Source organism: Aquila chrysaetos, chromosome 26 (assembly GCF_900496995.4).
Source record: "Aquila chrysaetos chrysaetos chromosome 26, bAquChr1.4, whole genome shotgun sequence".
NCBI classification, from domain to species: Eukaryota; Metazoa; Chordata; class Aves; order Accipitriformes; family Accipitridae; genus Aquila; species Aquila chrysaetos.
The window spans coordinates 3,216,650-3,237,446 of record NC_044029.1 but is presented as its reverse complement, the minus strand read 5'-3'; the positions used below and the strand labels follow the sequence as shown (position 1 = coordinate 3,237,446).

The 20,797-nt window shown below is 38.2% G+C and overlaps 1 long non-coding RNA gene across 2 annotated transcripts in view; it reads left to right on the top strand.

The window, feature by feature from the left end:
• Nucleotides 1-20,797, top strand: part of LOC115336388 — a 77,282-nt gene that overhangs the window by 22,111 nt on the left and 34,374 nt on the right. For both annotated transcript variants that reach the window (XR_003921747.1, XR_003921748.1), the window contains one exon: nucleotides 3,573-3,689. This is a non-coding gene — a long non-coding RNA (uncharacterized LOC115336388). The remainder of the gene's footprint in view (nucleotides 1-3,572; nucleotides 3,690-20,797) is intronic.

Below are 20,797 nucleotides of genomic sequence, written 5' to 3'. Positions count from 1 at the left end.
TTACTCGAGTTACTAGTTCACAATTTTGAATTGTGAAAAAAAAAATCCGTAAATTTTGGGATGAACCTTAGTTCTTTTGATAACTAGCTGAATTATATTGAAATATATATATAATTAGTACTATATATATATATACAGTATAACAACATTTTGGTGGAATTACTGTGGGCATATACCTCTTTAGCAGGATATATGCCTTGATCCTGAACTCCTGGAAAATGTTTTCTGGTTGTATTAAAGAGTATAGAGAAATAGATTGTTAAAGCCCAGGGAAGCCTGTGATTTATCTTTATCGCAAATCTTGTTGGCATGCGAGTGCATATGATGGTGTGTACATCCTTTGTCTTCTAGAATTCCAGAAACCAATGGACACTGTTATGAAATTTTGCTATTATGTTCTGCATTGTATATCTGTTTGCACAACAAAATTTAAATGACTGAAGTCTACAGATTCATAAAGTGTAAGCTTATATTTCAGATTTTGTTCCTGAGAATATGTCCTTTTCCTGAAAGAAGATCTGAGAGGATGTGCATTGGTCAGAAATAGGCACAAGTTCCCAAGCACCAAAGATTTTAGTATTTCATAGCTCTTCCCAGCTGGATTTCAACCTAATTTGGCACATATCTTGTAGCTGACCTCAGACAGAATAATTCAGATGTTTGAACCTCTTAGATGTGTAGCCAAAAGTGAATTGTCTCGTTGCATGTATTTTTAAACATCTGCAAGCTGAGCTGGGAAGCAGAATGCAAATTCTAGGACTTGAAGATACCTGTAAGGTTATGAAAATTCCTTTGGGACTGCAGGGAATCCTGGAGCTTACGAACATAAGTTTTTTCCAGGCACACTGTATTTGGAAGTTTAGTATTTGCTTTAATTTCTAGTAGCTCAAGTACAAATGACAATAGAAATAGCTCATCAATAATTTAATAATAAACGTACAATCTGAGATAGTATATTTTGTTGAACCTTTTAATGCGTATTCCATGAGGACTGGAGAAATTGTTTCCTGCAGTTTGTATTTCTGCTATATTCGGATATAGGAATAATTTGTTGTTCATGTATGCCAAAAATGTTTAATGTTGTAGCCAGTTAACAGTAGCAGAATTGTTTCTTTCAATAGCTCTGTTTTACTGAGGTAGGTACCAATATATAGACAAATGAGATTTCCAATAGACTGCAGAGGAATTCCCATGCCCCTTAGTTAGGAATAGGAAGGGGCTAACTTCTCAGCTCATGGTCATGTGGGGTTAGGTGGGGAGTTCTGAGTTAGCACTTTGACGCTATTGGCTAATATAAAGATGTGATGATTGTTTCAGCTTGTCTAAATATTGCATATATAAAAAAATGCCCTATTTTCACTATACAGTAATTTTTATTTGAGATATTCCATTCTCTGACCATGTCTCTTTAAAAGCAGTGTGCATTTCAGCAAGGATGTTCTACATTCACCAGTTGACCTTTCAGGCAGAATTGTATCTAAGCGTGGGTTTTTGAAATACTTATATTATCTGCAACCATGGGTTTGATTCCCAGAAGGGATCGTTTGGTCCTTCACCATTATAAACCCTACAGCATGTGCTCTGTTGAGGTTTTTTCTGTGGAGGTTTTTCTCATAAGCACCTATAATCCAGGATTCTCTCGGCTACAAAAACAGAGCATTGCTCTTTTGTAATGGTAAGCTCTTACTTTTGGCCAAACTCCTGTTTAGTCATGGGTCCATAACTTGCACCCACCCTCTTCTACCAGCCATCCTGAACCAAGTTGCATTTCAGTGGTTGGTGAAATGACTTGTCTGTGCAGTGATTTATAAGATGCTCTCAAATCTTTGAAAAGTTGCAAGCTGTTTTCAGAAACTTTGCAAGCATTGATTAAAATGGAAAAGATCTCTTGCGGTAAGGAAATGGGCATGTGCCATCATGTTTTAGATGACTTTGCATCATGTGCTATGACCCAACACCACAAATTCAGTAGGTTCAAAACTTAGTTTAGGCTTGCTTAGTTCCAGTCTGTAAGGTCCTTTGTTGTAAAAGCTGTTGTTTTAGGAAAGTGATGGCAACAAACTACACAGGCCCCCCCAAGTCTGTGAGTTCATTTGGCATCCCCATACAGGATCTGCTGCCAGTATGTATCCACAGATGTGACTAAACGTGCTGCCATCTCTCCTTAGCGATCCCTTCTTCTGAAAAATCTTGTTTTTAAAAAACAGACAAATACATTAGTCTGGGATAATAAGTTTTCTTGGCTTTGAAGTTTTAGCAGGAGAGTGGAGTGGATTTCTTGAGGAAGCAGTAGAAATTCCACATATATTTCATGTAATATTGGGGTCACGTTTGTCTCCTCATCCTCAGTAATGAGGCAGGCAGCAGCTGCTTCTCTGAATAGTCCCCTCACTGATTTATTTGACTAGACAATATCTAATATCCTGGCGGTGACAACTGAGCGTGGTATCCTTTGCAGTCCGTGCAGGTGAGGAGCTGCGGTTATGATCTTTTTCCCATCTGTGCCATGGAAATTAGCTGTTGTGTTCTCCCGTGTGCCTCGGTGAAATGTTGGTCTTGAGCTTTGGGAGCCTGAGGTGGAGAAAAAGGAGAGAAATAACTGAGCTCCACTCCGTAAAGCAAAATATCCAGGAACAAGAACCAGATGGGAATTCAAGTGTATTTCTGAGCGCTACAATCACCATATTTAGGGGCGATGATTTGGTACCTCAGCACCCAGGAGTAGGAAATGGCCTTAGCTGGTGTTGGTCATAGCTTGAGGATCATACACTGTAGTAATTCTCTGACTATATACATTATAACGGGTTGGTATACAAATACCTGATCCAGAAGAAATGGTGTTAGAACTGCACCCTTATATAGTCAAATACCTTTTAAGGTATATATCGTCAAATACCTTTTAAGGTATATGTAGTCAAATACCTTTTCAGGTACATAGGTCTTTTCAAAGCTTGGTTTGAAAGGTGCCAATGACTTACAGGGATGCACATTGGGAAAACGAAGCTCCTCTGAGACTGGCAGTTTTACGATATTGAGCTGAGAAAGAGCTGCCCGAGCGGAGTTTCAGGAGAATGGAGACAAGGAGGGAGATCTGCTACGGCTTGGTTGTGGAGAAGAATAGTGCGTTGTGGTTTTCTGGGGTTTTCTTCCCTCATAATTGTGACACTTGTGATTAACTGTGGAGTTTTTGGCAGTGTCTCATCACGAGGTAAACTGAAGTATAGAGCCTGTTAAACACCTAGTTCAGCTCTGGAGTGAAGAGAAGCTTCATTTATAACGAGCTTGAAAGGAAACCATGTTCTTGGAGAAAAGAAATTAATCGGGGGCTAGGAAGTCAAACTTTTATTTGAGTCTGAGTGTATTTGGCAGGATGGCTGTTCTTGTGGGTTTATTTCTGTCACGTCTTAACACCAGGCTTGTCACAAAGCAACTCCAACTGTGCCATTTCAAACCAGGATGTCACCTATATTGCGGAAAACAACCTTTATACTTTCAGTTCCTCAGCACTTGCTGACAGAGCAGCAAAGGTACCAGGAATGGTCTTTGTCTCACCTTGCGCTTTCTCTCCACAGGTGCCGGGGTCTCGCCGAGCCATCGCCGACCCTCGGCAGCGAGGCCGTGCGGAGCAGGAGGGCTGCGGCCAGCCTCTTCCCGCGCCCCGGGGGAAAATCCTCCGGCGGGGAGCACAGGTGCGTGAAAAATGTTGGGAATGTGGCTCCTTATTGATTTTACATTAATGTTTGACACGGAGAGTGGGGATAATATTCCAGTGGTGATTACCCTCAGGACATGCACCATTATACAAAATAAATGTCAGCGCTTGCCCTCCCTAGCGCACGCAGCCTTCTAATGCACACAGTTAATTTGAAGATTTTGGAATTTTAGGTTGTCCATCCTCTCTTCTGGCAGACCACAATTAATTGGTACGTCCTAAAGTAATTATTAAAAAAATAATGTCAGGGATTTTTTCTGCTCCTTGTTGCTGTTCTTGGGAGTCTTAGAGCAAGAATAAATGTTCTGGCTCGCCAACAGGATAAATGTTTAGGTCTGATCCATCCTGCTTTCTCCTGCTCTCTGCTGCACCTTTCCGAATCTCCCTCAGCCTTTCTGATGACTTCTTAGTAAAGGTAGAGTTTCAGATAGTCAGTTCTGGTGAGCACAGAGGGAGAATGCTGATGTCGAGCATAGATTATTTTCTGATAAATCATGAGTCAGTGACTGGTAAAAGTCAAGTTCTGATAAAAAATGAGTCAAGTTCTCATAAAACATAAGTCAGGCCTCATATTTGGAAATATACAGATTTTTATATTCTTTTTAACAATTCTGATATTTTTCTTGAATTTTGGTTTCTAAGCTATTATGAATGCGCCCAGGTGCAAGCTGAAGCTTTTGCAATTTTATTGTCAGTGAAAGGTGCATGCTTCATAGCTAGAGACTGAAATCCACTACTCTCTTAGTCAAACAAAGGTGTGCAAAAAAGGGAAAAATGACTTCCGCACTCTGTCAGAGTATAAAAGTTGATGGTGTGGGGACACTGAGATTTGCAGAGAAAGGTTGGATTCATTTTGGTTTAGTCCTCTGCTGAGAGTGACAACTGTAACCATCACTGTGGAGAACACTATCCACTGACACGTGGAGAGAAACATCTAATTAACATTTCATTGCCTGAGAAATAATTTGAATCGTGTGAAATAATTTGATTGTCGCTATTCTGAACCTGAAGACAGGACTGGAAAAGTCCAGGGTGTGAGCTTTCCGTGGTGACTGAAATCACCCGGACTGGCTGGAGCTGTGCAACTCATGCACGTACCTGGTACCTTCTGGGATGAGAACTTGATTTTCACTGTAAATTTTCTGGAGCTGTCTGTTCCTTTCAGTGGTCTTTAATTTCTTATAGACCAAAAAAATTAAAATGTGTAAATTATCATGTTGGTAGGTTTAAGGAAAGGAAACATAATATTTTCATAAAAGCAAACATGTTTTTAGAAGAAATTCCTTTCCTTTGGTTGGAGAAAGGATTGTGTATTTCTCACTTTCAGTTTCCTCTGTGACTTAAGAGAACAAAAAAAAGCATGTTGGTCTATGATAGTGTACTGCCTGTTTTGACATTAAAGGAGTTAACTTAGTCCAGTCACTCTAAAGTAGTAAGAAACAGTAGAGATACCAAATAGGCTGCTTAAAATGAATGAACTATTTTTAGAAAACGCAGAAACACCGACTTGTTCGCTTAAACTTAAACAGGAGTTACCTTGTGGTCTCTTTCCCAAGTTTTAAGCAGGTAATATGTTCAGGGCTTAAAGAACAAAGCAGCATGAGCTTCAAACATCTCTTCTCCTTATATTCTTTTGAATTACTGTACAATAATTTATGTAAGTATCTTCTGTTGCTCCCTTAATGACTACCTACTTTTCTTGCTGTGTTTTCTTGCATAGGATCACAGGATGACTACACAGCTACTTCAGTGATATCAGTAATGGACTAGATAATGTTAGATTTTTATACTGAAATTTCTCCACAGTATGCAAAAAAAGGAAGAAAAAAGATTATGCTTTTCACACTTGAAGAAATATAACATTCATTAGAAACCAGGTTGTTAAGATTAAGGCAGTGGAAAGGTATTGCTTGAAACTGTGCTAGCTTTTCATATCTTAGTTTTAAAATGGTACCACAATACATTTCACAAAAAAAAAACTGAATAAAAAAATGACTTTTGACGTGTGTACCATTTTCAGTGTTCAATTCACAAATATTTTCGTTTCTTCCCTAGTAATCTGCCAAGTCTAGAAAAATAAATTTTACTATTCAGAGTAAGTTACTGTGCATGTTTTTAACTGGATATTATGCTAAAAGTATTACTTCTTTTCTTACTGGCAATATGCTTTCCAAGCATAAGTGTAAATGGTATACCAAGTTAATTGAACAATATTTTTATATTACTTACCCTGTTGAGCACATAAGCTTTTTTCAACAAGATAGGAAATGTATTTCAACTTTCAGTTAGACAGAAAGACTCTTATCCAATTTTTATTTAATGACACTCTTTTATTCCAATGTTTTCTAAGAAAAGAAAATGAGGAATATTTAATGTTTTTTCACCAAGGAAAACAATACTGAGAACAGCGGAAACTGTTTATCTGGAGTATAAAAAAATGTTTCTCTGCTCTTAGGAGATGCAAATACCATTTGTTTCATTGTATCAACAAAGTTCTCATGTTGTGGATTATAGTTTGCTTATAGCTTCCGGTATGGAAAATTATTTTGAGATGCAGTTTAAGCACTAAGCCTGTAATAGTTTATTATGTTGTGAATTTCTGTTGCTCGTTCCTATTGTGCAGGTAATGACTTTGGGGGCGGAGAGTGAAATGAAATTTCCCATCGAGTAGATAAACACTCATTTATTACGACCAAATTATAGACTAGTTGATAGTGAGAACCTCTATCAGTTTTTAGCCTTTGACTCCAGATGAGTGAGGTAATCACATGACTCATATCATCTGCAAAGAAAAAGCTCCTCTTCAGAAAGAGTGGCTGAAAGACTGTTGCTGCATTATTAATAAAAAACAGAGGCAACACAGAATCCCTGATGTCTCAGGATGGTGAGGTGAGACTTTGAATTGTCCCATAGGAAATGGTTTTATTTTATTTATTTTCTTCCAACAAGTTTTGCGTTTCCTTTGTTGCCACAGGCAGCTGTAATGCTTTCAAGTATAGAGTACAAAATGCAAATAGCAGCACTAAGTTGATAAGTGGTTGGAAATGTTTAGTGCCACAGAATGAATGGCAAACCTACTTGGAATGTGTTATCTCGTACATACATTTCTATTTTGTAGTACATCTGCTCAGGTAGCTTTGAGTAGTGAGGAACAATGTGCAGGGATGCTCACGCTCTGCCAATGTCACAGCGCTGGCGATACGGTATGGTAAAATACATAGGGCAGGCGTCAAAAGACAATAGTATTCCTTCAGTGAAAAAAAGTCACTGTTGCTAATCACTAGTGATAGACTTTGAATTGGTGAAGGGTATGTAGTGAGAGGCTCATTGTTTCATTAACCATGGATGACATCATTCAGTGATGTCATTTAAAATTAACACTTAATAAGGAATCACCTACGCTTAACATTTAATATCATCACTTTTATTTTGATAATTTCAATTCAGTGCTCCAGCAGCCCTGCCTTGGGGACACTGGCTACCCAGTTTGACGTTTGACAAGAGCCAGGGGAGCGATGACACCCAACCCGCGTGAGATATGAGGAGCAAGGGAATCCCTCCGATCTAGTACATCCCTATTGCTTACAGCTCGCTGGCACTGGCACCTCCTTCAAAAGGAACCAGTTACCTTCCTAATATATCTTGCTTAATGGAAGTAAATTTTTTCAGGTGTATGAACACATGTTGTTTATTTTTGTGCCCCTTGTTTTTGAACAGCAACTCAGAATGGGTGTATTTGGAATGTCTGTCAACCCACTAAGTACTTAGCTAATGAAACAACACACTTTAGAAACAATATGCACTGGGTAGGTGATGTAATGGTACAAGGGTAAGTCACACCATGAAACAGAGTGCAAAATTTAAATTAATGAGGTTTGGGGTTTTTTTTTGTTCCAGTGACTTTAAGTTAGGCGGATATTTGTTTTTATTGCCCATTCAACAGTTTTATTAGTAAAAACTGCTGAGGGACAGTTTGGGTTTAAAACCAGCAGCACTCTGCAAGCGTTAAGTGCAGCAGGCAAGTGCCGTTTGTGTGTGTTGGCAATGAAGAGGATAAGGCTGTGGAAGTTAACAGTGTGTTTACAGTCGCATATCATGCTTTAGCTGGTCCATGACTTTCAAGCAAGTCCAAAGAACATCAACCAGGAGGATCAACATTCTAGAAAACTTTCACAAAAAAACACATTTTGAAAGAATTACAAAAGATTTAAGATTTAGATTCAAATACATGAAAGGTTGCTGCTAAGAGGAAAGTAATAAACTGTCCTCTTTGTCTACGGGAAACAGGACAAGAATAATAATGCACTTAAATTGTAGTGAGGGAGATTTGAATTAGACATTAGGGAAACTTTATAAATGTAAGGTTAGTGAAGGACACCAGATGATTGATTAGAGATGTTGCAGCATCTCTATTGGAGATTTTGGGAATGAGTTAGGCAAACATCTGCCAGAGGCAGGTTAGTAATCCTTGTCGGGAGCAGAGGGGTGGTGAGATGGCTCCTGATATCCCTTCCCACCCTGCCTAGCCCAACTCTGTTTTTTTGTTGTGCTCGGGACCCAGTGAGGTTAGAAACTCTGAACTGAAGCAGCTTCTTTCCCCTCAACTGGTTTGTGATTGTATGGCTTATTTTACTCTTGTTGAGGTATAAGATAAGGCTTGAATATACTTTTCACCAGCAAGTTTCCCTAGCTTTCTTTTCCCAAGAAGGGTGTGAAGAGAATAGTCAAATCCAAACAAGGTTTGGATTTGCTGTGAAAATGCAGCATGTCTATTTAATACTATTTAAACCCTGGTTTTGTATTATTTGGCAGGATTCTTTGTTCATATGTTGTGAATGAAGTCTTTTTCTAATAATCTGAAACAAAATTTGCATATTGTCAGTGGGTGAAATCAAACCTTAGGAATTTATGGCTTAAGTTCCATTTTTATTTAAGGAAGATTTGTTGAAATTAATTAAAATGGGGGTTGCAAAATGCCCTTCTGGTTTTTCTTGATATAGGAGCATAAACAAATAAAGTCCCTTTTATTCTGAGTCTACATGGCATTATATCATTTCCCACATCAATTTAAACTTTTGTTCTCTAGAGAAGGTGTTATTTACTGTAAAATCCTACGGTATTCAAAGTAATATAATGTGTCTGGTTGCAGCTGATGAAGACATTGTTTTCTAGAACGGATGGTAAAGTTCATCGGAGCATTAAAGAGGGTATTCTTGGCATCTCGTATGTAGATACAGTCTAGACACTCGAATAATCAGCAGAGTCATTAGAATGTCAGCCTGTAAGAATACCAGTGTTGGTGGTGAGGAAAGAAATATTTCTTGCTCATCATTGTCTTTCTTCCCTATTTTTCTTAGCGTCTGACCTTTCATGCTTAGATACTAATTTGCCCTACTTGTAGTTTGTCTTTCCATTTCTTCTTTTTGTTTTGGTTCAACAGCTGGAACGGGAAAATAGTATTGGAGCCCCATTGATGTATTTTTACTGAATGATAACAGAATTTAACTGGCTGATATTATGCAGTCCAAACTAGTTTTATTTACAGCATTGAGGATTAGAAAAACACTTTCTAACAGAAACCAGACCACTGTTTTTCACAAATGCTTGTTCCAATGTGCTCTTAGATTTGGAAAAAGATCAATGCAAAGCTCCATCAGTATTTTTTAATTAGGAAGTATTTTAATCATGATCGCGGACTTCAGATAGATCCGTGGTCTTTCTGAGTACTAAAATAGTGGTATATGAGGGTCCTGCTTTTCTTAAGTGTCTTCTTTGAAAAGCACAATTAAAAGTGTATTTTTGCTGCGACTGTCACCATACGGTAGTTCTACAGCAATTTTAAAGGGGGAATTTGCTTTGAGTCCAACAGGATGGGGCTGAAGTGCTACACATGAGAGAGAATATATTCTAGTGGGCTTTTAATAGATTGAGAAAAAACACTGTTTGTCTTACAGAAACAAGTAAAGGGCCTCCTGTGACACATAAGATTTTGTAAGCACGCTGAACTGGCAATCAGCTAATCTCTCGTGTCAGAATGATATCAGTAATTGGATCCCCTATGAAACAGCAGGAGTCAGTGGTGGGTGGATTGTTTCTTTGCAGTGCAGTGCAGGCAGCTGAGTTCTCCGTGCTCAGCTGCGAGGTTGTGGGAGCATGATTGCCACAGTACCAGGAGAATTGAGGCAGGTTTTTAATTACTGCTTTATTGAATTATTTGGTATTATTTCTTGCAAGTGCGCAATGAAGCACCATGTGAGAATACTAATTTCTACTCGGTTAATCATGGGTGCTAGCACTGCCGCTGCATGCTTGTAGCCTGCTTGTGTCTTTTAGTTTTGTATTAATCGTGAGAAGTACCACTTTTACATTTCTATAGTTGACTTAGGTAAATTTTTGAGTCAGAAATAATATTATTAATGTGCTTGTGATATTACGATTGAAAGTCACAGGAGAGATTTCAGCTTTACAGGGTACCACCATGGGAACGCCTTGTTGTTTGAGAACAAAACCAACCCAAAATGTAGAAGGCAGAAGTAAGAAAGGGTTTTATTTTCTGTTGTTTGTAGTACGTAGGCCTGTTTTGACTCAACTAATTATCAGAAGTCCCTGTTCTGCTGTGAGTATTTTCACCAAGAGCAATAACTCCTACAAGACAGATGTCCTGATATTTTGAAAGAGTGGTTTAAATATGTATGTGTATGGGTTTTTGCATCTATTTGATGTATAAATTAATTTTAGAGACAGCTATGGATGTAAGATGCTCTTTCTCTTTTAACTGCCTCAGTCCATACTTCTGTGAAATAGTATAGCATATTTTTCAAGCTGTTTAGGGCCTTAAAAGGCTAACTTTTTAATCACTGAAGTGCCAAATAAAGCCAAGCGTTTGAAACCGTATAAAAAATGGTTGCTATCACATAATGTATTTAGCATGACTTGAACAACAGCTTCAAGCTTTTGAAGTTGATTTTTTTTTTCCAGCTTTGACATAATTTTCCCTCCCCCATCACCTGCAACTGTTATTGATGCTTGAATGAGTCAATATACTTGGAATCTGTTTTCCTATCTTATGCTAAATCTGGAAGACCTCAAAGTCAGTCCCTATTCAAATTAATCCCATTGAGCAGAATTGGAAATGGAGAATGTCACTGTGGGGAATATATATCGGTGGGGAATAGTGAATATATAGGCAGGGAAATACATAGAGGGAGCATTTTAAGATGGGTTTTATTTATAATTGATGTTTGTGTGTTCTACATTTATACTCTATTTTAATAACTTCTTAAGAAATGAGCTTAGTTTCGGTGTTTATCCTCCATCCCCAGTGTTACTTTATTTGTTACTTGGCAGATCAGAACCAGGCAAATAGAGGGAGAACAGTGTTGTGCCTTCTCAGTCACCTGCCATTGCTATATGCACTGTAACGAGAGTGAACTGTTGTTTCATGCAGTTAAAGCAGGATTAAAATTGGCTTCGTAAAGAGATCAAGGAAGGGTGGTTTAAATCCAGTAAGTTTTAATAACTTTTCAGAGAAAGACAACTTTTGATCTGACTGGGCATAGAAAAGCAGGGAGTTTCTTCAAGACATCATTGCAAAGAGGAATCGCCAGTTGTTCTAGTAGTTACTCAGTCCCCTTAGTTGTCCTTTAGTTTTGTAAAGTATATTTTTTCTATTTGAAATTAATTACTTGTTTTCCAAGAACCACATCATAGAAGTTAGTTCTTTAAATGAAAGTATTTACTACTGGTGAGCTCAAATCAGTCTTATCTTTTCTGCCCTCAGTGGTTAAATAAAAAAAAAAAAAACTAGGTGTATTGGCCTCATTTTATTATTTGCCTAATGAATGCTGCACACAGATGTAAAGTCTCCTCTTGAAGAGTTCTTAAATATCTGAGTATGTCTTTACCCTAGCTTTATTGGGGTGCTAGCCCTGGAGCATTGCTTCAGAGGTGGGTTTGGGGTTTTTCCTCTTCCTCTTTAAATCTGCTTCTCTGGTAGACACACACACACATTCTTAGTGGGTTTTTTTGTTTTTGTTTTTGTTTTTTTAACATTGTTTCCCAGCCACCACCTCCTACCGTAATTTCCCCAGTCTTCAAATGTTTTTCTCCCCTACTTTAAGGAAGTTTTCTGTGAGAAGGCATTATGTGCAGGATTTTGCTGCAGCCACTTTTCACATTTGAGAGTACTGCTTTTCCAGCTTATTTTGGCAGATAGAGCAAAGTGATAAGATCGCTATGTAGGAAAGCTGGACAAATACATCAGTGCTATACTTGGCACTGATATTTTTCCAAATACCCCATTTTCTCAGTTGTCTTTTTCATATTCCACATAATCCCAGTATCAGGGTCTTAATCAGATCCCAACTTGGTGGTTAGCGCTTCTCTTTTGATAGGTTTTTTTCAACAACATTATACAAAAGGTAGTTTCCTTCCCTTTATTTTCTTTATGTGAGAAATGCCATTTAGGTTTTACTTTGCCCAAATATACATTTTTTTCAGGTGCTGTTTCTGTGGCTTGGTGTGCGGTGAGACAGCTTCTTGGTTCCCAGTGCTGGGTTGCTCTGACAGGCCGCGTTGACTAATTGGTCTCTGCTATTTTCTTGATCTTTATCTCCTTTCTCTTGCTTTCCCAGTTAGAGCAGAGCCTCACTGAGAACAGCCCACAGGAAAGCGCTCTCCTTGAGCTTCTGACAACCACCTCGTCTCTTGCCTGGTGCCATTATTAACGAAACAAAACCAAAAGTCCTCACGTGGGCTTCTTGCAAGTAGTGAGGAGTCAGACTGTGAATTAAACGTCTTTTGCCTACACTGCAGCTGAGAAAGAAACAGCTGAGTGATGTTTGAGGCACCGATTGACAGGCTTTTTAAGAACACTTAAGAGACTAACTGTTAAGTTTTTGATACTATGTTTAGGTTTCTTTAAAAAAAAAAAAAAGGGAATAGTATAATGTCACATTTAGTAGGGTATTAGTATTAAGAACTGACTCACAAGGTAGGTACAGTGTAAGTACAGTACTCCATTCTCACACTCTATATATAACTTTTAGCATCCTTCTGCTCTTCACATTGAATAATTCCATACAGAAATGGAGAGCGCTACCAGTGTTCAGAAGAATGAAGGAAATTAATGCTGTGATTTAATCTTGTATTTACCTGCTTCACTAGAATTTTAATTCGGTTTGGAAATTACAGGGAAGCTTTCTATTCATGGTGTTTCATGACATTATTTTTAAAAACATTTTCTGGTGAATTGATGCCATTGTAGAGCAGAACAGTCAACTTTTTAACGTGGAATTCAAGTTGGGAATTTTCAACAGATGCAGAGGCACAGAACATTAGATGCATTCAGATTTAAAGTTCCACTTTAAAAAGGTGTCCTGAGCAGAATACAAGAATTTACAATTACAGCATCTAAACGGTCTCGATTCTGCCCAAACAAAATGCCCTGTAAGTATAATACGATTGTGTTTAAAAAATGTCAGCATTCACGGTGTTTAGAAATGAATAGCAAATTGACTCTGTTTTTCCACATATTTTCTTTTTACTTAAGATGGACAAATGGGCCAAAGTTAAAGCTTTTGGGGCATCTTAAGTATTTCCCTGTTTAACCTGCTCACAGCTCTTTGTTTGCATTGCTTTTTTTTCTGAACTTCTTAGGTCAATGGTTCTGGACTAACTACTAGTCTATTTAAAACCTATGTATATATTTTTATTTCTGGTATAAATTCTTAGCCTTAATTCCATGGCAAGGTATTTCGATCATTTATAGGCTCTGACGTATTCCTGATGATCTGAAGACATGCACTATCGTTAAATCCTATATGAACTATAACATTCCATCAACTCAAACTTTAATTTACACCAGGGTAACACCGATAACATCCAAAACACCTCTGAGTTAAGTTGGATGGAATGCTGCTGTTAGAGCAGTGCAGTTGTCCAAGTGCAGTACAAACTAGCCTTGAGCTGCTACAAGGTATTCTGCAGTTGACTTGTTGGAGGATTTGCTTACTGAAATCAGTGCCAGTGTCTCTGGATATTAAGGGTTTCTCTTGTACATCAGCTGCTTTGATGTCTACGGTAGGTAGGCAAATCAACGCAGCTGCACAATGTGTCAAACACCACCAGCTACTATGGCAGATGGCCACCAACGTTGTTGGCCTTCAGGCTAAATACTCAGTTAGCTTTAATTTTTGACTCCTGTGTCCATTCTCCCTTATCCTACAGACTCATGAAAATCAGTATAATTGTTTCAATGGAAATCGTCAATAGAGAAGTTTCGTTTACTTCTTTTTGACTTGACTTCACGTAGCTTGTATGTATACGTATACATATACATAAAAAGAATTCCCAGGGTATGTAGAATAAATTTCATTGATAACTTGGTTTAATTGCAGCTTTTTTTTTTAATTTAAATTTGCAGAAAATTTAAGTTAAAAAATATGGAAAGTTTGAACAATTGAATTCTAATTGTGATCACTCAGGATTAAAAATACAGGTGCTATATTCCTTAACCATTTTAAAACATTTTAATTACTAATTATACCTGTACAAAACTCTTTTTTTAATGACTGCAAACCTGCAATTCAAGGATATGGTGTATTTTTCACACATTTCAGTAGACGAAATGGCTTATAACAGCTTGTATTGCTGTATAGCACCAAAAATGACTTCAACGTTTCCTCAGTAATATGCAAAGCAAAAGTTTTGTCGGAGCAGTTGACTAAGTTGCAGTTTGATCTGGCATCCCAGTGTTGAAGTCAAGATCTGAAATCACTTTCTTGGGAAAGTGGAAGAGGTGGCGGAGTGCAGGATACTATCTCTTACGGCCAGCGGCCATCTCCTTCACCCAGCCGTGCTCTGGGAGGAGCTGAGGTCCCATTGACGGGTCCCGCTGGGCGGGCGGGAGGAGGCAGGAGATGAACCCCCAGAAGTTTGTCCCTTCTGCTCAGTGGTGGTGGTTGTCTCCTGCTGCTGGTGTCTGTGCAGGGCGGCCCTTTCCTCGCCCGACCGTTGAGCTAGCGGGGAGCGGAGCAGGAGAGAGCATGGGGGAAAGGCAGGCCTGGGCTTGGCAGCAAACATCTTCTGAAGGTCGTTAAGTGAAGACGAGAAGAGAAGCTTAGGGAGGAGGTGGGAGTGTTGCCTAGCCCCTTTTGGCTGCTGTCAAATCCTCTCTGCGTTTCTAACTGGTCAGTGCAGGCATTTTCCTTAAAAATCTAAACAGGTAGAATTCTGGTGTACGGCATCGTATGTGCAGCAGACAGACAACTTTCGGGACTCTTTGACTTCAGATCTCTTAACTGAATGGATAACAGCAAATGAGAAGTGTTAGCACACTTTGTAGAGGGAAGCAAAACAGGACTAGGACAACTTATTCTTTGCTAGAGCTTGTCACTGCTGCCTTTAATTGCTGATAGCTGTGGGTACATGTGACCACCTTTTCTTTGCTGTTATTCTGTAAGCAGCTTTAAGGTAATGCCCCTCACAAAAACCAGAATAGAAATGGATCCTAAATGAGGAAAGCCATTCAAAGACTTTTCTCAAAACGAAATCATCTAGTTTTTAAAGGGCATGTTACACAAAGTACCTATCATAGTTGTTCTTGGAAGTGAAGGTAAGATTTTGAGAAGGAATTAGGAGATTGTTTATATTGCTCGTGGGCTTTTATTTAATGCTGTATGAACCCTTGTCTGCTGCTCAGTTAGGTTCATTTGCAAATATGAAGGCAGGGGAATGAGATGATTCAGAAGAAAAGCTGTATTGTATAAAGCCTTCTATTACATAATAGAAATCAAAATTCAAACACAACTAGTAGGGATTCAGTAGTCAGCAGTTAACAGTTATTATTTGGTCAATAGCAAAATGAGAAATCAAGATGATACTTACTTGGTATTTTTGAAAAACTCTTCCATCTGAAGCAAAATGTATTTGCTGATGCTAATGGACATTGTAGTTGCACGGGGAATGAAGCTGGAGGCATTTTGTAAGTTGTCCTTTATTTAATGGTCATGACTGGCACTTGTGGTAAATGAGGCCAGATGTTAGATGGAGAGTCCTCGGTTTGGCTGCATTTTAATTTTTTTTTTAGCCTTTCTTCCTGTGCTGTTTATGCCGGTGTACACTTTTTATTAACTTCTGTGGATGTAGGATCATGCCCTTACATCATAATTTTATTGAGTCTTACTAGAAAAAACGTTCACATAGACCCTGAAAATGTTTCATATTTCAGAGAAAACAGACTACATTAAGATTGCATTTAGAGAATGAGGAAGAAAACTTTAAAGTAGATTGTAATTCCTGCAGATGGTATTTGCGTTAATAACAAGTGCTAGAAATGTTTTTGTGGTTTAGTTCTCACTCGATGACTGGGGAGAATAGTAAAGAAGGAAAGTGTTTCTTTGCCAGTGCTGTTACTTGTTAGTTTGTTCTATGAGTACAGAAGAATTTCTGGCTAGTCATATGGAAATGCGTGAAAAATATCTGTGAAATTAAGAAAAACCATCTGAAAATTTACCATATTTAGTAAAAGTTCATCTAATTTTAATACATGCTGTGGGTTCAAATTTATGTCCCTTTGTCAGTAAGCTAATCTGAAAGAGTTTAATTGGGAAATACCTTTTACCCTTTTCCTCAGTGGGCTTGTGCTTTCAGACCTATTCAAATTCATCATCAGTCTTGTACAAATTATCTTAGAAAGCCCAAGGAAAAATCAATAGGAATATTTCCCTCAGGGTCCACCATACTGATTACAAAAATATCCATGCTAATACTGAGTTTACGCTTTTATCTTCACAACCGATCATGAAACAGATTCAGTGTATACATTCATATGGAGCCAATGATGCTGCAAGCTCTTCCAGTGCTGGTAAATTTGTAATGACTTGCATTTACACCAAACTGTGCTTTGCGCTTCTGACAAAAATACATATGTAACTTCCAAGGCATAACACGTGTGTTCATTTTCTCACCACATGTACAAATCTGATGCACCAGACTTGACAGTGTATATCGGAACATCTCCCATTTTGAACTAGCTTTACTAACACTCTGTCATCTTCTGTAATAACCCTTTAACTTTCCTAGGGTGAATTACAAATGTTTGCACTCATGCAAAGCATAAATATAAATGTTGACAGTGTCATGCAACAGTGACTTCTTGTCATTCCCACCAGCTGCATGATCCTATAATGTGCAATAGCAGCTGGAACTCAGTTGTGAAATAAAAACCATATAGTTGGCTTTTGGGGACATCTATGTTAGTGTTGCCAAATTCCTATGGAGTACGACATCCTTTTTTTCTTTTTCTTTTTTTTTTTTTTAAGAATGCAAAACTTTTGCGAATAGTGTTGCTCTTTGCCTTCTACTGGGCTTGCAAAATTGTCAGCGATAATGTTTCAGTAGAAGTTTATTTTCTTTTTATTGTTTAGCTTAAATTTTGCTGTGGTAGAAACTCAGCCTGAGTTTTGTCAGGCTGAAGGTCAAATTCTGTTACAAACAAGGACAAAATAAGATTAAGTTCCCTATTTTTGGAGAACCTCAGTAATGTTAACAATCCTCCACTTCCTACAGCGAATTTCTGATGGCTACAAAGTGGTTCAATGTTAGCACTGCTGCCGTCAGAAAGGAGTGCAGTAGTGGCAGGGGAGACTTCTAATTTACACGAGTGTTTTTAAATCTATGACAGAACGGTGAAGGCAGTAGGAGGTACAGATTTTCCACAATGTCCACCTTATTATAGACTTCTGTTGCCTGGTCTTATTTCAGTTTTACAGGCAAGGAGGCGTTGGATTTTGTCCCTTCTGTTCTCCGATGTTTGAACAGGGGTGTGTGACTGTTCAGAAGCTATGTAAAATTACTGGGATCTTTAGCATCCCTTCCTTTTGCCCAAGAATGCTATATTGCACATGATGAAAAAACCCCAGTTCCTCTTCCCCAAGGAGCACTCACACGCCAGGCTCGTTTGCTCAGTCTCTGGAATTAGAACATGATAGTTTCACCACGAGCGGTCGGCTGGTTGCCTTCTTAGGCGTTTAGAGCCACGTTTGCTGCTCTGTGACCTGGTGGGTACCTTAGGTGTTAAAATTCACGCTGTTAGAGCTTGCTGGGAGCTGCAGGCAGGTCCCTGAAGAGGGTGTCCCACTTATATCCAACCCCGAATCAAGGGGATTTCTCAGGAAGAATGGAGTTCAAACAGTGGTAGCCTTGCAACAGAAGTCCCAAAGCGGGTGCCCTGCGCTCCTCGCCGCGGTGGCCAGCGTAACGTCCCCGGGGTCAGCGGTGCCCACGCTCTCCCGGAGGGATGGATAACCGCAACTTGCTCGTTGCGGATGCCGCGTTCGTCGAGCCCTGCAACTTAAAAGCATTGTTTATTAAACCAGCCAAACAAGGGAATTAAACAGATTATAGGCTTATCGCAGAGCAAGTGAAAGACAGAAAGCATGTAATTGGAAGGAGGAGTGTTTTGACAGCTTCCGCAGATGGCAGTAGACAGAAGGGAGGATTGCATTCCTAAAGTGTAACTTTTTATTAATAAGGTTCAGATAATTCCTGCAGCTCTTTTGAGGGTATTGTATTTGTCACAACTGGATTTCTTGCTAGATATTGGTTATGACAGTTTTACTTGGGGTTTTTTTTTCATGATTCAGAACACTTTCTGAGCAATGCCATTGTGCAGATTGTGTACTAATTTGTGAAGCAACGCTCTGATTTGTTTTTGTAATGCCATGTTCTCCAGAAGGATGAGGAGTTTGGTATTGCCTCAGAGACTTTGCACTATTTTATCACTCAGCAGTGTTTTCATAATCAGTGTCATGTCTGAAGCAAAATTTTTAAATGGAAGATTGTTTCAGAATACTTATTTTTCAGAAACATATCTATACATTAAAATAATACAGTGAAGAATTTATTTTTTTACATGCTTTTGGCTTTTGCCTTTTAAAAACCAAATGGATTTCCTTAGGGATTTGCTTGTCTAAATCTATTTTCTCTCCAGCATATGAAATGACAGGCTATACAAAATGCCCAAATATTAATTTTTGTGGCATGTCTGTATATTCATCTGTCAACCTTCAGTGAATTTTCTGGTTTTCTATTAGCTTGTCCCAAAATGCTGGCAAGCTAAATTTCTCTAACAGGCATCAATTCACTGCATTAAATGCCTGTTCTGCCCTGCAAGACGTATTGATTTTTTTTTTTTCTCAGCAAAGTGACAAATACCATTTTCATGACAATAATAGAGATTGATTACGATTTTATGGAACAGAGAAGGAGCCGATATTGCTGAGAGAACCTTGGGGCTTATAAAAAATTGAAAAAAAATCGTTTGAATTAATAAAGAAATTAATGAATTCATCTGTTGCTGGTGAAGTTGAAGCATTTTTGATATAATGAAAACTACAGTAAATGCATGATCACTGCTGAAGTGAGGCAAGTTTAAATGTATTTATAACATCTGGTGTCTGAAATTACTTGGAGAAACGCTAGTAATCCATTTTGAAGAGCTCAGACTCTGAACTCTTTAAGACTTTGAGGTAAATTTTTCTATGGATTTAGGTATGTGTGATCATGTATGAGTGAATATTGCAGTGCTATCTGGATCAGTGGAAGTTGAACCTGAAAGATGGAGGAAATACTGTCAGGTTTGGGAGGGGCCATTTATTTTAAACCTAAAAGGAAATAAATTTTTTTAGTTTTTTTTTCTTGTTCATTTTCATTTGCATCTCATGTTGTTATCTCCTTTGCTGGAGGTACAAACTGTAGGTCAAACTCCTTTACCCTTGTTCTCACACCTTATCCACTCTTTAAATGAAGCTAGACAGATAGACAGTGAGGTTTCAAGGTGAGACTGAATATTTGAATTTGACACGAACTAAGATTATTCATGATGTATCAAAGCAAATTACAACAACAGAATTCATTCTGGGTATAAAAGCATTTACAATTTGTGTGTGTTTTTATATATTGTCTTATCTTTAAACAAAACAAAACCTGTTTATGGACACTTTCATATAGGCAGGGTTTTGTGTGTGTGTGATATGACTGTAAAACTCATCTCTCTCATTCAGTAACCTTGTATCAATGTGAATACTTTTTTTACTTTAGAAAATATATTTTCCTGATTGATGTATAGTTGAGAAACTAAGGTTAGAGTACGATGGATGTAAGACTTTCAAACAAACTGGAAGGTAGGACAGCGAAGAAAAAAGATTACACTGATACCTACAGTCCCTGAAATGGCACTGTATTTTGCATTTAGTTTATTCTCTGATCTTCTCCATCAAGAAATATGAAGATCAATATTTTTAGTCTAGGAAATGAAATCCAGCAAACTAAGTTTACAGAGGCAAGCCAGAGTAGCATGCAAAACTAATTAGTTGTGTGTCTCTTGCACATGTGACGCGTAAGTATGACTTGGAAAATTTTAGTCCTGCCTCCCTAAAAAAAGTTGTAAATAATCACGGTTCTTAGTTAGCGTCGAGCCAAAACCAAGTCTGGTTTGAGGCCAAACACAAAGAAGAAATGTTTCAGGATGAGGTGTGAGGGCATTTGTTTTGCTTTTGTTTAGCATACTTACAAGTATGTTCAGATGATTTTTTTCTTAAAATCACAAGTGAACTATAAAGCTTAAAAGGAAATTTTGTTGTGTTTTTTTACTTGCAAGAACAAAATAATGTATTGTTTCCCTTCTGCTGAATCTATATACATAAATGGAAAAAAATGTAGAACAACAGATAGTGAGAGCTGAGGATGTAGTATTCAAAGAAAAAGCGAAACAAATAAACAAGTACACACATCCCACTGTGGAACTTGCATAGAGCTTAATGGTTAAAATAACAGTAGAGCCAATTTCTGCATGTGACTCGTCATGAGCTTCTGAACTCTTCACACACCACTCTAAAATTTTCTACTGTATACTTTCAGTGCAAAAGTTATTTCAAGAGTGTATCTAAAACTGTCCAGCAGTATTTAAAGGAAGAGAAAGTAAAATAATGCCTTCGTTATAAAAAAGAATGGCTGTGACCTTTTAAATGACAGCTGTACTACCCAAACAGCTGGGGGAACAGGTTGAAATTTTTCAAGGTGGCA